Below are 18144 nucleotides of genomic sequence, written 5' to 3'. Positions count from 1 at the left end.
ACAAGTTGTTAAAAGACCAATTTAATGTAAAGGCCCCGTCACACATGGCAATCTCGCTAGCGAGATCGCTGCTGAGTCACAAGTTTTGTGAAACAACAGCGATCTCACCAGCGAGATCGCTGTGTGTGACAGCAATCAGCGACCGGCCCCCCTGCCGATATCACTGATTGCTGCAAGAAACCTCTGGACATTTCTTTCATTGCTGATCTCCCGCTGGCCAGCACGCATCGCTGTGTGTGACAGGCGGGAGACCAGCGATCAGCTGGTAACTAACGTACACATCGGGTATCCAAGGGACGTGCGTCCCTGTGATACCCGATGTGTATGTTAGTTACCAGCTCCCTGTAGCAGCGCGCTGGTAACTAACAAACACAGCGACGCTGCACGCTCGGCATTGCTGTGCTGATCATTGGCGATGCTGTCTGTGTGACAGCTCACCAGCGATCACATAGCGACTTACCAGCGATCCTGACACATTGATATCGTTGTCGGGATCGCTGGTAAGTCGCTATGTGTGACTCCAGCTTAACTCCGAGGTGTACAATGTCTACACAAACCATCAGAAGGTCTTTATTCATCATTAGACTGTGAGCCAGTTGTCTAACTACATGACTTCCATTGACCTTCACCACCACCGTTCTCAAAGGCTATCTTGGTACATAAAAAGACAGCAAGACATATTATTATCATGTCCATGCATTCTGTGAATTTTCTTATTCCACAACTTTTCCTTCTTGGCGTTTGAGAAGTACAGTATGTAAAAACCTACAAATAAAGAAGTATTTTCAATTGTTTAGTACTATTCACTGTATCAGAGATGCAACTTCTAAGTGCTCTACCTGCCTTCAAGAATGTAATGTCACAGATAAAGGGGTGTGGTATGTTTCTGGCTCTTGATTCAATCCACTCATAGCTTGTCATGCAGTGCCAGCCCCCCCCCTAAGCCTGATGTCCTGTGTAATTACTTTACATTCCATCTTTCAATACCCTGTGCAATCTATGCATTCTAATTCTCGGCTTTTCCATGGTAGACATGACTTCCCTTGATGCTCCTGGACATGTCACAAAGAAGTGTTGAAGAATAGACTATTGGAGAAATATAGCCTACATCTTGCACAAACACTGCTCTCCTTGGTATTTTCTTGCCCACTACAACTTTATTATTCCAGCTTCAAACACCCCAATTATTTACTTAGGCTGTGAAGCTGAAGTGATAAAGTTGCAAATGGCGAGATATTACTAATGGAGTAGGGGTGGGAAAAGGAGTGATGGGGTAATAGACTAATAGAGGGATACAGGTCATTTTTTGAAAAAATAAAGGTTATGAGGATATGAGAGAAGAAATAGTGCAAAATATATTTGTCTTTTGTCTAATTGTGTAATTTCCTTAATAATAAATGTGACTAACTCAATGCAATAGACATAGGACATGTCCAAATTATGACAAGCTTTCTACATACCTTTAGATGTATTGGGCTTACTTTTGTCATGGTTAGGACATGGTTAATGTCCTGTTCTCACAGGGTTAACTTTTGCCGGCCTCTCTTTGGATCTGGGAGGGGTATTTATACTCACTCCAAACTAGTATTCTCTGTCAGTTATACTGCTGTTCTGGTGTGTCTGAACCCTGGTGTGCATGTACTATGCGTTGTTTGTTTGCTTCCTGTGTATGACCCGGCTTGTTCCTTCACTCTGTACTCCGTCTCTCGTTTTGGTACCATTGTCTTTTCTGGTTCTGACCTCCTGGCTTAGCTATCGTCACTCCGTTATGGTTTACCCCTATTGTACCGTCTAATGCCCGTTCTGGTTTTCTGATCTATTGCTACGTCCTGACTATCCATTCTGTCTAATTCTTTGGTACTGTCCTGCTATCTCGTGCTTTGACCTCGGCTTGATCTGGTTTCTGTCTCTGTCTATGCCCCTTGGTAACATTGTCCTTTCTAGGAGTTTCCCTGCAGCTCCTAGCTCTGTGGAGCTAAGGCCACGCCCCCAGGAGTCATGTGATTCAGGTCCTGGAGCATGCATTGTCACCACTGCTGCCCACTCCGCAGGTATCTTTGTGCACTGTCTTTGTACTCAGGACATGCGCTCTGGCTCAGTGAGCAAGTGCAGTGCCGTGTTCCTGACAGCTTTGTTTCGTTACAAAACTACACTGGCATTTTTTTTTCTAAAGCTTTATCTCTCAGTTAGTGACAAGATATGTCTAAAGGGAGACATGATACATGGCATTACGATTTATGTACAGTGTAAAGCTCTTGTCCTTTGACTGCTGCCATCAAAGAGGACACCATGATCCGCTGACCCTTTCTGCTGAGATGCTTGCTGTAATCTTTCCTTCCCAAACACTGTGCTCTACTTTAGTATGATTCCAACAATTAAATTGTTACATTCTAGAAATGGCAGTGTGTGCTATTAAAAAGGTCACGGGCATTCATAACATAACAGAAGTGTTTTTCAGGGAAGCTGAAATCACATCCATCTTGTGTCTTTTAATCAACCTGAGACCTTGCAATGTTCTGACAGTAATCATTTAAACCTGACTATAAAATGATACGGGCATTAGGAGACTATAAGAATTTAATTACACATTGCTCTGTGGTTCAGACATGTGGAATTACACGGTGCTGACACTTAGGAAATGTATGCCTGGTCATTTCTTGATTCCAATTAAATAATTCCATCTCATTTTTAGAAAAATAAAGAATATGAGAGAAGAAATAGTGGAAATAAATTAATGTCTATTGTCTAATTGTGTCTTTTCCTTAATAATAACTGACTAAATCAATGCAGCAGACATAGGACATATAGCTCTCGTTCTGTCCACGTCAGGTCTCATTAACTTGAATTAGGAAATAAAGGTATTTATTTTAGCAGCCAATGGGATGTAATCATTAAAATCAATAGTTTTGTGTATAATGTGTTAGCCAAATATCCTGCAACTCTTAAACTTTGTGCTTGCTCTCTTTTACTTGTGTATGTCTCTGCTGACTTTTTAACTTACCTTACGCCTAGATTATGGAGCACTTTTTTCTAGAACATAATATTGTGCATTTCCTCTTTTATTCCTCCTAGAAATATAGAGCTACATTGGCAATTAGCTTTTGCCATTCCATTTGACAAAGAATTGTCAGTGACAGTGTCAAATCATTTATGGCAATATCAGAACCTGCCTGTAGACAAGGGGAAAAGAAACACCCAATTGTCAATTAGGCCTGGGTTGATTGAGACTTTTGCAGCATTACTAATTGACTTTCCTACAGATTGCAAATTAAATGCAACTAAATTTATTGATTTTATGCTACAATTGTAGCTCAAATGAACTAGTCACATTACAAATATCCTTGTAGTCCAGGCATTTTAATACATTTCCAGGAGGAATACCAGAAGAATATTAGACCACGGAATAGATGCTCCGGGATTATTATGCCATGAGTTATACAAAGTTTTACAATAACAGATGGGCTAACATATGTAACAGCTCTCCCATAAATCCAATGACTCATAACCATTTTTCCAATCTCTTTTCCATCCATTAAAAACATTATTACAATTCCTCCTTAAAGGGATTGTCCGGCCTTAGGGTACCCTCTCCTCCCATTGCACCTTCTCTAACAGACTACTCCCTATGACCCCATCTAACACTCAACTGCCACCTATTCCACCTCTTACACAATGACTGCTTCTTATGCTCCCATCTCACACACTGTTCACTACTCCCTGCTTAAACACAGACTGTCCCACCTAATCCCATCTCTAAGAAACAGATTGCTCCTAAGGGCTCAAACTCACTTGCGAGAGACTCGCACAATTATCGTATGAGTCTCTCATGAAAACCTGGCACTGCCGCCGGCATTCAGACCGGAGCATGCGGCTACATGTATTTCTATGCAGTCGCATGCTCTGGTCAAAGTGCCAGTGGCACTGCCAGGTTTTCATGCGAGAGACTCACACGAGAATCATGCGAGTCTCTCGCAAGTGAGTATAAGCCATAATGCACCCTCTTACATACAGACTGCTCCATATGCCCTCTCTCAAAGACTGACTTCAATTACCCTCTAATGGTCACCTCAAAAACTAGACTGTTTCCTATGTCCCTCTCCCATTGACTGCTTTCCATGCTTCCCTCCACCACACAGACTAATACTAATGCTGCTCACACATATTGTTCCCTCTGCCAGGTGTCTTCACACTAAATTTTACATAGCCACCTATTCACCCACAATGCTTCCCTTAACTCCTGTCTTATAAAGAATACTCTAATACACACTCCTTCTCATGTAGACAGATTTCATTGCCCTTCTCTCCCCCATGGTTCACCTCTTTCTCACAAAGACTGCCTCTTCTGTTTCTCAATCCTCACACTGACTTCTGCCACAGCTTAAAGCTTAAATTTCTTCCATTTTTTTAATTAAGGTCATACTAATTAACTAGAATTGATAAGATTGTCAGAATTGGTAAAAGAAAAAGGCAATTGCAATGGACAAGGTAATTTACACCACAGAGAAGAACGTGAGAGCACCACTACCACCAATGGCACCAACTGCAGGTCAAAATTATAGACACACGCAGAGTGTGAAAAAGATATTACTGTTAATGAATTGCCTTTATTACTTACTACAAATATTATATTTTGACAGAAGACAATAACTTTAAAAAAATAATAATGCTAAAGTATAACAACGAAATGTTTATATAAATGTTATGAGAGACATAGCAAACTGTGAAGCAGCAGCATAAATGGCAACACCTTTGCAGATTGACACCTTTTCAATCTTTGCTTCAAGGAAAAAGATGCTTCCCTGACTGATTTCTTGCAGTATTTTCTAGCTTCATATTAGGAAGGAAGCATAACAGCTGTATTGTTAAAGCATTAGAGGAATAAAAAACCCAGAGGCAATATTTGCAGCTTAGCATGTAACCACCAAAGGTTACACAAGTTCTAAGCTATTTTATGCACTTTGAAAGCTGTGTCTGATCTCTCTGGATATAAACTTTTGTGTTTCTAAAATCTGATCAATAATATTGCGGTTTGAACACTAATGTCAATAGTTCTAGTTAAACTCTGCTGTTTTTATCTGCACATCTATGAGTAGATTTCTCTAGTCGGTTAGTTGCCATTTACAATTACAGTGTAATTAGAAGCTAGAATAATGTAAATATACAGTAAGTTCATCTGCATGTTATGTGAGCAGGCATCGTCAACATACTCAGTTTATTAATTGTGATGAAGTTCATTTTTGTTTAGTAGGAGTATGTATTTTTCTAGCAAACCAGCAGATGTTAAGTCAATAAATATATTCCTCCCGGAATTCTCATCAAACTGAAGACGTATGCGTATGTGTGTGTGTGTGTTCTGGAGCACAGAGAGGATTGCCATCTCCTCCAGGAGCTCTGATTTCAATGCATTTCTCTAGATTTTCAACTTTTGTATTGTCTTGAATATGACAGACTGTCTAACCAATATATAGCAGTGAGAAATAAAAAACAGATGTGCACAAATAAGCATTACTCCTCTATGAATTCTGCTAAAATGGGAAATACAATAATTAGGGCCAAGACTCAGAGACATGACAGAAACAACTTATTAGTAAAATATATTGTTTTAAGTGAAATTCTATATAAATATGAGAATTGAATTTCCTCTTCTTTTTCTAATGGACCATCCAAGCAATATGTTTTTTGCATTCTAGTGTAATCACATAGCATCTTTTTGATCAATTGGCATTAGACTTATTATCCACTAGTCTGAAGATTTGCTGGTATCAAATGTGACACAGACTTTCATGTTACAGCCTCATAGACTTTTTGGATTCCACATTATGGTGAATATGGAATTATGTGTCTTAGGCCTCATGCAGACATCCATGGATCTTGGTCTGATCATGGATCGCAGTGTATGTACGGACTGCGTTGCGAGCGGTGACATCAGTAAGGTTACCACAATTCACAGGCCGACTCACAATAATGGCGCATACATCTGATGCATCAATTCTGGCACTAAGCATCGGCTCTTCCTATTTGCCATGGTGCATTGTCAATTGGGGTAATGCTTAATACGATAATAATCGGGGTAATACGCAGACAGCTGTGAGTTGTTATTAATAGACTGGGAACTTTTATGGATTTTGGCCCCTTACCAGAATAAAACACCAGCACCAAGCTGTCTGCCTTCCTTCAGCTGGTTATTAAAAATGAGGGGTACCCAAAGCTATTTTTTTCACTTATTTATTTAATATGCACTATTCCCAGACAGTGGTGCTGGTTACAACTGTCACCAGTGTTACCTGGCATTGCTGATTGCAGGGAGACCAAGTGAAGATCATGATAGTTGTAGTCAGCAACTGGCAGCTGGGAAAAGCGCTAAATGTATTGCTTTTCCCCAGCCACCGGAGAATTTAATTCTGGTACATGTCAGACAGATGTCACATGGATGTCAGCCAGATGTCACATGGATGTCAGCCGTGTGTCATCAGTGTGCATGTTTGTGGTATGCATTTCCTCCATGGTGCTGGAAAAAGACATGTCTGCAGTTTTTTCATGATCCATGTGAAAAACCTGATGTGCTCACCATGATTGAATTCAATGGATGTGAGTGTTAAGCTCTGGGATTCTCCCACTGCATGGGATGGATCTCAAGCCTTGTCTGGTGCTGTGGTCTCCCATTCAGTCTCAGCTGCTTGGATGACCGCTAAGCTTGGAATTCGGTCCCAGTGCCTTGCCCAGGCTCTAGCTGCATGTATAGTTACTGCTGGCCCTCCAGCTAAGCCTAAGGTGACTACTAATTTACATGTGCAGCGCTGTGCTCTGGAGCCTAGGTCCAGATTTCATCCTACTGAGCATGTCCATGATATCGTGCCTTCCCATTGGTGCTCAGATGTAAGGTGCTCTGGTGATGTGGCAGCTTCATATTGGCCCACAGGCAAGGTCCTGTCTGACTTGACTTGAGCAAGGTATAAAAAGCTCAATGGCGCACGCCTGTGCGCTAGTATCTTGTTTGTTTGGTTTGTGTGTGGTTACCTTACCACCCTGTGTGCAGATGTGCCACTAATAGCACTAGTATTGGTCTAGACAGGCAGTGTAGAGTGGGAACTCCTGCTGGAACTCAGCATCTGCGCTAGGCATCCTCAGGCACGCATGCTAAAGCACACCGTGTGTCAGAGCAGGGTCAACCAGCAGCTTAATCTTCCCTGGGTGGTTAAGTTATAGGGACCCCAATTAGTATTTTTCTGTACACCTGTGCAATCTAACAGGGTATAGTCTTTTTGCTTTGCTTCATAGTACCGCTCTGTGGTGTAACAGAGCTTGTTACTTTGCCATTTAGCTCAGAGCTAAGTGTTTCCTCGCAGCCTTTCTCCACCATTTTTCTATCCATCTGTCTGTCTTTTTGTGTATGTGTGTGTGTGTGTAAATATATATATATATATATTTTTTTTTTAATTTTACTCATTTATATAGCACAATTGATTCCACAGCGCTTTACAGACATAATATATACTGTATTCATATATATATACTGTATATATATTGTAAGGTTCCACCATGTGAGTGGATGGGGATTACTCACTTTGCAGGTCTTTGAGGTAAACACTGGCATGCTCAGGGTTCAAACGAGTCCATTTGGTTTATTATTTAGACAGTTCCAGCAGCCATTGCACTGCCCGTTAAACATTAAGTTTTAACAAATGAATACAGTCTCTCGCTAAATGATACTTCTCACGGACCCCGGTCAGTATAACACATGGTTGTCAAGATCGTTACCTGTTGGATCGCCACACAGGTTCTCGGATCCCTCTTATCCTCAGAGGTATCCGATAAGTATCAGTTCACACAGAGTCTCTTTCTGACTGCGGTCAGTATCACACGGTATCAAGACCATTACCTGTTGGCTACGCAGGTTCTCGGATCCCTCTTTTCTGCAGAGGTATCCTGTAAATCCTTCTCACTGACCCCGGTCAGTATCACACATGACTGTCAAGACCGTCCACTACTTTTGGCTCGGACTCGCTGGCACGGCTTCCCCAGGCTATGCGACATCCGAGCCTGGAACATGGAAGCTCTGTCCAGGCTGACAGACGTCTAACACACTCTCACATGTGCAACACACTTTCCTTAGATAGCTGTTGCCACTCCCAGTTATCTATCACATAGCTAGTCACATGATCATGACCTTATCACAGGTCCTCTAAATTCACAACCACACGCATATCTTCAAGCAAAATGGGGTACAGTGAGCCCCCCTCACCACGGAGTGAGGTACATGGGTAGCCAGACCATTCCAACTCTCATAGCTACCCGTAGCCCAGATGCAAATGTGAAAAACAACTACTTAAAAATTTACGTACACTTATGAGAAACACTCCAGGCTACATCACAAGGAGCTGCCATCCCTGTGATACATTAACTACATGACCACCAGTCACACCACAATATATATTTTATTTATATATATATATATATATATATATATATATATAAAATCCCCTCTTCTCATGGTCCAGGCTCTTGAAATTTTCACCAAATTATTAATAAAAAGATTTCAATTAATCAGCCTCTCAGGCAGAAATCAGTCTGCTGATAGTCAAATATTTTTTTTCATCTATATTTCTGATCTATAGATATTGTCTAAGGCTTGGTTCACTGTACAGTTAAGCACACTGTTGGGTACATACAACCACGAAGTATGCCTTCGACAGTGGGCACAGTCTGGATCAATACAAAGGCATCTTTCCAACACAGTAACCCACTGTAAAGAAATGTATACTCTTTGCTGTGTTTTCCTACACACGTATAACAAATGGTATGCAGTCATGTATCAGCCAGATGAATGTCCAAAAGAGAACAGTTTTGTGGTCTATCTGTTGAATGATCACCCTTGGTGACATTACAGTATTTTCTCTCATTGTATTGTATTCTGTATGGTAGGGGCACAGACACAGTGTACACTTAGACTTTTTTATGCTTTTTTAAACTAAGAGTGGTCAAAAATGTATCTCTGTCTTTTATGAGCAGGCAGACCATTCTGTCAGTGCCTCCAAGTCCAAGAAGATGACTGAAATTTTCAGCAAAAAAAACTACAAAGAATTCACTTGCTCAAACCTGTGACCTACACCAAGCTAGGTTGACTGTGCATTATATAAGCAATGTGTGTAGTTCGTGGATGACAAAAACACATTCTTCTGTCACTAATATTATGATTCCTATCATGGTGTTCAGATCAAGATAAATATAGTCAGGACTAAATTCCTACTTTGATCAACCTCTACAACCATGTGAGTTAGGCTAGGTTCACACTTGCATTTGGCTGGTCTGCATAGGGCTGCGTACTTCTTCCCTTAAGCTCCGCCTACTTCTGCATGCGTCCTGCATCATCCTGCATGCCTATCTTTAACATTGGGTATGCAGGGACATGCGATATGCTGATGCATTGTTTTGACGTGCCCGCCGGATGCACAAAAATGCAACATGTTGCGATCGGCGGGCATGTCAAAATGACGCATGCAGACGTATCTGCATACAACACATGTCCCTGTGTATCCAATGTTAAAGGCAGGTATGCAAGATGACCAGGGCGCTTACGGAAGTAGACAGAGCTTAAGGGAAGGAGTAGCAGTCCTACGCACACAAGCCAAATGCAAGTGTGAACCCGGCCTTAGTTACAAAAACCCCACTCCAACAGACTTTTAAATTGATAATAATCTTTGGCAGGGGCCCAATCCTGTTCACATAAAAAATAAACAAATGAGGTAAAGGAGGAGAAAATGGCATGCATACATATATATGGTTTCTAGGCAGCATCACCCATATAGTGATAGTCAATAAGTGACAATATCAAATTGTATGCCTGCTGGATCAATTGAATAGGCCCATTGGTGAAGAACAAAACTGATGAGAGAAAAGACGTAAATATAAATAAACATTTGAATGGAAATAAATACCACACACACACAATAAAATAATGTCTATTGATGGGAGAATTCTGAACATGGAGTTCTCTAGGAAGTCCTCATTACTGTTCTGGTTTGGCAGCCCGAATATCAGGTGTTTCCCAAGCTATCATCTGTGACAGTGCGAGAAACACCGGCTCTCATAGGCAGTAAATTTGCTACAGTCGGTCACAGCGCTGTGGCTTCCATGCTGTCAGACATATGATAGCGTGTGAGCCAGCAGCTCTGACCGGTGGTAAAAAAGCAGATGCTGACAGCAGTGTGAGCTGGTGAGGCTGATAAGTGTTCATCATCCAATGCCAATGCAATAAATAGTTAGTGGGGGTTCCCCTGTATTTTTGAAAACCAGCTCAGGTAAAGTTAACAGCTGTGGGATGCAAAACCCACTTTTCAGCTTTAAATTGACTGGTTATCAAAAATAGAGGGGTCCTCGGACCATATTTTTAACCCCTTTACTCCCAAGGGTGGTTTGCATGTTAATGCCTGGGCCAATTTTTACAATTCTGACCACTGTCCCTTTATGAGGTAATAACTCTGGAACGCTTCCATGGATCCCGGTGATTCTGACATGGTTTTCTCGTGACATACTGTACTTCATGTCAGTGGTAAAATTTCATTCATATAACTTGCGTCTATTTGTGAAAAAAACAGAAATTTTGTGAAAATTTTCAAAATTTCGCAATTTTCCAACTTTGAATTTTTATGCTCTTAAATCACAGAGATATGGCACTCAAAAAACTAAATAAGTAACATTTCCCACATGTTTACTTTACATCAGCACAATTTGGGAACCATATTTTTTTTGTTAGGAAGTTATAAGGGTTAAAAGTTGACCAGCGATTTCTCATTTTTACAGCACTATTTTATTTTTACCGACTACATCACATTTGAAGTCACTTTGAGGGGTCTATATGATAGAAAATACCCAAAAGTGACACTATTCTAAAAACTGCACTCCTTAAGGTGCTCAAAACCAGATTCAAGAAGTTTATTAGCCCTTCAGGTGCTTCACAGGAATTTTTTAAATGTTTAAAAAATGAACATTTAACTTTTTTTCACAAAAAAAATTACTTCAGGTCCAATTTTTTATTTTGCCAAGGGTAACAGGAGAAATTGGACTGGAAAAGTTATTGTGCAAATTGTCCTGAGTACGCCGATACCTGATATGTGGGGGGAACCACTGTTTGGGCGCATGGCAGAACTCGGAAGGGAAGGAGCGCCGTTTGGCTTTTTCACTGCAAAATTGGCTGGAATTCAGATCGGAAGCCATGTCAAGTTTGGAAAGCTCCTGATGTGCCTAAACAGTGGAAACCCCAGACAAATGACCCCATTTTGCAAACTATACCCCCCAAGGAACCTATCTAGATATGTGGTCAGCACTTTGAACCCCCAAGGACTTCACAGAAGTTTATAACGTACAGCCGTACAATTAAAAAAATCATATTTTTTCCACAAAAATGATCTTTTCACCCCCAATTGTTATTTTCCCAAGAGTAACAGGACCCAAAAGTTATTGTGCAATTTGTCCTGAGTACGCTGATACCCCATATGTTGGGGTAAACCACTATTTGGACGCATGGCAGAGCTCGGAAGGGAGCGGTGCCATTTGACTTTTTTGGCTGGAATTTAGATCGGACACCATGTAGCGTTTGGAAAGCCCCTGATGTGCCAAAACAGTGGAAACCCCCCAATTCTAACTCCAACTCTAACCCCAACACACCCCTAGCCCTAACCCTAGCCCTAACCCTAGCCCTAACCCTAACCCTAGCCCTAATGGGAAAATGGAAATACATTTTTTTAATTTTATTTTTTTTCCCTAAGGGGGTGATAAAGAGCGGTTTGATTTACTATTTATAGCTGGTTTTTACTTTTGGCAGCTGTCGCACGCTAAAAGACGCTTTTTATTGTAAAAATAGTTTATGCATCACCACATTTTGAGAGCTATAATTTTTCCATATTTTGACCCACCGAGTCATGTGAGATCTTATTTTTTGCGGGACAAGCTGTTGTTTTTATGAGTACCATTTTCAGGCACGTGACTTTTTTGATCGCTTTTTATTCTGATTTTTGGGACGCAGAATGAACAAAAACCAGCGTTTCATGAATTTCTTTTGGGGGGTGCGTTTACACCGTTCCGCGTGCGGTAAAATTGATAAAACGGTTTTATTCTTTGGGTCAGTATGGTTACAGCGATATCTCATTTATGTCATTTTTTATGTTTTGGCGCTTTTATGCAATGAAAACAATTTTATATAAAAAATAATTATTTTGCATCGCTTTATTCTGCGAGTTATAACTTTTTTATTTTTTCGCTGATGATGATGCTGTGTGGTGGCTCGTTTTTTGCGGGACAAGATGACGTTTTCAGTGGTACCATGGTTATTTATGTCCGTCTTTTTGATCGCGCGTTATTGCACTTTTTCTTCGGCGGTATGATGTTAAAGCTTTATTTTTTGCTTTGTTTTTTATTTTTATTTTTTAAGGGATTCAATAAAGGGGTTAACTAGTGGGACAGTTTTATAGGGCGGGTCGTTACAGATGCGGCGATACCAAATATGTGTACTTTTATTGTTTTTTTTATTTTCAAAAAATGAATTTATTAGGGAATATTTTTTTTTTTAATTTATTTAGCGATGTTTTTATAAATTATTTTTACACTTTTTTTTAAATTTATTACATTGTCCCAGGGGGGACATCACTGTCATGTGACAGATCGCAGATCAGTCACATCACAGATCGCTGTGACAGATCGCTGATCTGTCACAGGCAGTGCTGCAGGCTTCCTCATGCCGGTGCTTTGCAGGCATGAGGAAGCCGCCTCCCTGCAGGCCCCTGAAGGACCTGCAGGGAAGGCGACCCCCGCAGCAGCGCTGCTGTGGGGGGTCTCAGGGAAGCACATAGGGAGCCCCTTCCCTGCCTATGCTTTCCTAAACCCCCGGTACACTGCAATCGTGTTTGATCGCAGTGTGCCAGGGGTTAATGTGTCAGGGGAGGTCCGTGACCACCCCTGACACATAGTGCTGGGTGTCAGCTGTGATAATCACACCTGGCCGCGATCAGCTGCGCTCCCCCCTGTAATTGCAGCTGATCGAGCTAGACGTACTATTCCGTCCTTGGGACTTAGGTCCCAGGTCACATGGACAGAATAGTACGTCTAATGTAGGAAAGGGGTTAATTATTTAAATAAATAAATTTAAAAAATGGTGTGGGGTCCCCCCATCTCTGACAACTAGCCAAGCTAAAACAGACAGCCTATGGCTGTTTTTCTCAGACTAGGAAGGGGCAATTGATATTGGCCCTCCCCAGCATAAAAATAGCATCCCGCAGCTGCCCCAGAAAAGGCATATCTATTAGATGTCTGAGCCACAAGTCATTCAGAAGAATTTTGGTTGGCTGTGGTTCCATGGCCCATCCACCTGGTCCTGCACCACAAGAGACTGTGTGCACTGATGCTCAACAACTTATATGTCAGCGTATGAGAACATGGGCAGATCACTGCAGGACATCTCAGAGGATGTGGAAATACAGATATGAACTGTTGGGTCTTTTTTCAGTGTGCTGAGCAGCAAGGAGGGCAGGGCTTGGGGTGGTATGAAGATGTTGAGTGGGATAATGAGGTCATAGACCCCACATGGCACAAAGACCATCATAGTGACATGCTCAGTTTAAAGGAAGAGGAGGTTGTCTCGCTGCCCCAGGATTACAGACTAAGAGGGAGCAGGGTGGAAAAGCACAGCCGTCAGCCTAAAGCCAGTATGTTGGCTGCTACTGGCCACCATGCCAAGAAAATTAGCATATCCAAGCCAGCTCAAAGGAGCTAGCTGGCTTGGGATTTCTTCAGACAATGTCCTGACAACAAGACATGGGTGGTTTGTTCACTGTGGCATCAGAGCCTGAAGAGAGGCATAAATTTGCTGAACCTGAGCACCACCTGCAGGATCAGGCATCTGAAATCTAAGCATGAGCTGCAGTGGAGTACACATGTTAATAAGCATGACAGATCAAAGCCTTCTCCTGCTCCCTCTTCTGCTGCAGTCTCGGTCTCTCCCCCTCTAAAAATCAACAGAGCCACCTGTCTCTCCACAAAAAGACAGTGTGACACTATTACCATCACCAGTTTCACCAAGCATATCCACACTGTCCCATGGTACTGTTCAGCTTTCCTTCCGCCAAACCCTAGAGAGAAAGACTAAAGAGTCAATATATGCTGGAATGCCTACGCAATGACAGCCAAGTTGCCAGTTTTATCTCCAGTGCAGATTACTGGGATCTTACCTTGTTGGATCCCTGCTGCAAGGGCGATGTCCCATCATTGCTTCCGTCACTGGATCAGGATCTAAAAATGCATCAATTCAAGCAGAAGATTGTACAGAAACTACTGAAGGCTTTCCCACTGACAGCAGCGGTTCAGTAGAACAGCAAGGCAGAGAAAGAAGTCACCCACACAGCTCTGTCATCACCACCTTGAAAGGCAGAGTTAGCATGGCCTCAATGTAGCAAAATTTCATGAGCATGCCACAACACACAGTACCACTAGGTGATACTGCCAGCATCAGCATGATGCAGCATCTTCAGAACATGGTGAAAGACTGCATGTCCACACATATTCATGTACAAACAGATGTGTCTGCCCCATTTAACTATTGGGTGTCAAAATTGGACACATGTTCAGGGCTTGCCGTGTATGCTTTGGAGATGCTGGCCTGCCCTGCAGCAAGTGTAATGTCAGAGAGTGTCTTTAGCACCGCAGGTGGTGTCATCACAGACAGGCACATCACCCTGTCTACAGACATCATGGGGAGGATGACATTCCTAAAAATGAACAAGGCAAGGATCAGAAAGTCATGACTGTTTTGTAATGGGTTCAATTGGATTGTAATGAATAAGAAAATGCTCACATGAGAATTGAATAAAACTAAATTAATTTACTTAATAAATGATAAGATTAAATAATAAACAATATAAACTATAAATACATATGCATCAATCCAAACATTAGTCCTTATTAAAGGTAAAAGTCCACCACTGATCATCCCAGAGAGAGAGAGAGAGAAACACATGTCTCCTAGTTCTTTATGTCCAGCTAAAAAGAGGTGAGTCCAGCCCCACTGTATGGGGAATGATGTCACAAGTCTATTGTCCACTGGCTAAAAAAGTACATCCCCTCAATCCTGAATGAAACCTGTTTTACCAGCACATGGCAAAATACAGGAAGCTGGAGGAAGGGGCCTCATGTGGAACACATGTCAGAATACAGCAAGCTGGAGGAGGGACTCCTGAGCACATGTGGTGGAATTATACACTCACTGGCCACTTTATTAGGTACACCTGTCCAACTGTGTGTTAAGACTTAATTTCTAATCAGCCAATCACATGGCGGCAACTCAGTGCATTTAGGCATGTAGACATGGTCAAGACAATCTCCTGCAGTTCAAACCGAGCATCAGTATGGGGAAGAAAGGTGATTTGAGTGCCTTTGAACGTGGCAAGATTGTTGGTGCCAGAAGGGCTGGTCTGAGTATTTCAGAAACTGCTGATCTACTGGGATTTTCACGCACAACCATCTCTAGGGTTTACAGAGAATGGTCCGAAAAAGAAAAAAAATCCAGTGAGCGGCAGTTCTGTGGCCGGAAATGCCTTGTTGATGCCAGAGGTCAGAGGAGAATGGGCATACTGGTTCGAGCTGATAGAAAGGCAACAGTGACTCAAATTGCCACCCGTTACAACCAAGGTAGGCAGAAGAGCATCTCTGAACGCACAGTGCGTCGAACTTTGAGGCAGATGGGCTACAGCAGCAGAAGACCACACTGGGTACCACTCCTCTCAGCTAAGAACAGGCATCTGATGGCTACTTTCAGCAGGATAATGCGCCATGTCATAAAGCTCGAATCATCTCAGATTGGTTTCTTGAACATGACAATGAGTTCACTGTACTCAAATGGCCTCCTCAGTCACCAGATCTCAATCCAATAGAGCATCTTTGGGATGTGGTGGAACGGGAGATTCGCATCAGGGATGTGCAGCCGACAAATCTGCGCCAACTGTGTGATGCCATCATGTCAATATGGTCCAAAATCTCTGAGGAATGCTTCCAGCACCTTGTTGAATCTCTGCCACGAAGAATTGAGGCAGTTCTGAAGGCAAAAGGGGGTCCAACCCGTTACTAGCATGGTGTACCTAATAAAGTGGCCAGTGAGTGTATATAGATATATAATTAGTAAAATAATTAATTGGAGTGCTGAAACCATTAAAAATAACTCTTACTATACAATGACCTAGACTAGTTAATTATACCAGCTGTATTTTACATTTGTTTCATGTCAAAATTTAAAAAAAAAAAAAAAATTGAAATTGAAAACAGTGTTGGCCCTCTCTTACACTTACACTACCATGTCCACCTCAACCCCATAGTACACTTGAAGCTTTGCCTCATGGTTCGATTTTTTTATTGTTTAAAAATCTTTGCTTTTGTTTTTTCTCTGCTATTTTAAGTCATTTGTTTGTTTTTTTAAAAAGAAAGTGTTTGCCCGCTCCCCTTCTTCTGCATACTCCACCACATCCAACTCCACTCCCTCCTCCACTTGGACCTCTGCATCATGGCTCAATTTGTTTTATTTTTGGTAATTTTTTGGTTGACTATGTTATTAATTTTAAGTTATTTGTTCAAGCAAAATTAAAAAAAGAATGTAAAAGCTAAAAAAAATTGCCCCCTCCCTTTGTTCCATGTACACCAGCACACCCACCTCCACCTTGTCTCCACTTTGACCTTTGTGTCATGGTTGTATTTTTTTTATTTTTGTTTAGTTTTTTTTTTGTCTCTGTTATTTTAAGTGATTTCCCTAAAAAAAAGTGGAATTGATGATGGATGGATGGATGAGGGAGGGAGTGATGGATGGATGAGGGAGGGAGTGATGGATGGATAGATGTATGAAGGATGAGTTAGGGAGAGAGGGATGGATTGATAGATGCATTTTTGATAACCAACCAAGGGAATGCAGACAGCTGGGGGATGACCAAAAATGTCTTTTGTTTTCACAAAAAATGATGACGAGGGTGAGAAAACTGTGGTTATGAAAGCTCATGAATTTTTCTTTGACAAAATGTTTTGAATTTTGTGCCCAGACCCGCACAGAAGCTGCATGGGTGTGGTGTATTGAGGTGCACTTATTTTGTGAGGAGTTTTTATAAAATTTGTTTTGTATTTAGCAAAGTCTATGGGTGTGTGTGAAAGATCGGACTGCATTCAGATGTCACCCTAGTGCAGTCCGATATTTACCGAGACAGGTAGTGGAGGAGATGGAGACATTACTTTCTCCATCATCTCCGCACCTGTGCTGCGATCTTTTCATGCGAGAGAATCGCAGCACAATAGCATGAGACTCGACTCCAGCATGCAGAAGAGCTGGAGTCTAGGGTCATTAGCATATCGCATCCAATGCTCTCGCATCGGATGCCATACACTGGTGTGATTTCAGCCTTATAAAAAGCATTGCACAAAAAATGCAAACAATCAATCCAGTTGCTTGTGACTAGAAAGCACACATTTTCTGACTGACATTGATTTGAGGTTAATTTTTCTATAGCAAATATGATGCTGACTTGCTGCTGCTATCTAGTGCATTAAAAGTGAGAAATAACAACACAAAGTCACCTGGAAAATTCCAGCTACACTATATAACTGATTTTTCAGATTCTGCAAATGCTGATGCTGTCATCTTTTATCTCTCTTTCTTTTTCTTCCTTCCACTACTTCCGTATAAAAAAATTGGTCCCATTTTCATCCATCAGTGGGATTATTTTTTCTTACTTGTCATCTGTATGCTGTCCGTATGAAATTCGTCTTTTTACTCAGCAATTATTAATATTTTTACATTATCATTTTGAATTCCCTATGCTACAAATGTAATGTATCAGTAAATATCAGATGCCATACTGATGGTCTGTATAGCATGCGATTTCCCCCCCATCTAATTTCATAGTCAAATCTCAGCATGCTGTAATTTTTTCTCACACCGAATACAGCTGAGGAAACATCCACAGATCTGCACTGCCTCATTGACTAACATTGGACCGACTGCAATCCAAATTTTTGCTGTTCTCTAGATTCCCTTATTGTAATTGTCAATGTTTTTCCTGTTTTGATGTAATTTAGCATGTAATTGCACAAAATGCTGCTGTCTGAAGTCATTACATCACAGTA

At 41.4% G+C, this 18144-nt stretch overlaps 1 protein-coding gene across 2 annotated transcripts in view; it reads left to right on the top strand.

Moving 5' to 3' along the window:
- Window positions 1–18144, top strand: part of GRM8 (glutamate metabotropic receptor 8) — a 1729433-nt gene that overhangs the window by 996731 nt on the left and 714558 nt on the right. The gene's annotated exons all lie outside the window — the stretch shown is intronic.

The sequence above is a fragment of the Dendrobates tinctorius genome, unplaced genomic scaffold (genome assembly GCF_039654945.1).
Source record: "Dendrobates tinctorius isolate UK_male_01 unplaced genomic scaffold, ASM3965494v1 ptg000035l, whole genome shotgun sequence".
NCBI lineage: Eukaryota > Metazoa > Chordata > Amphibia > Anura > Dendrobatidae > Dendrobates > Dendrobates tinctorius.
Note: the sequence above shows the minus strand (reverse complement) of the source record. Positions and strands in the feature narration are given on the sequence as shown.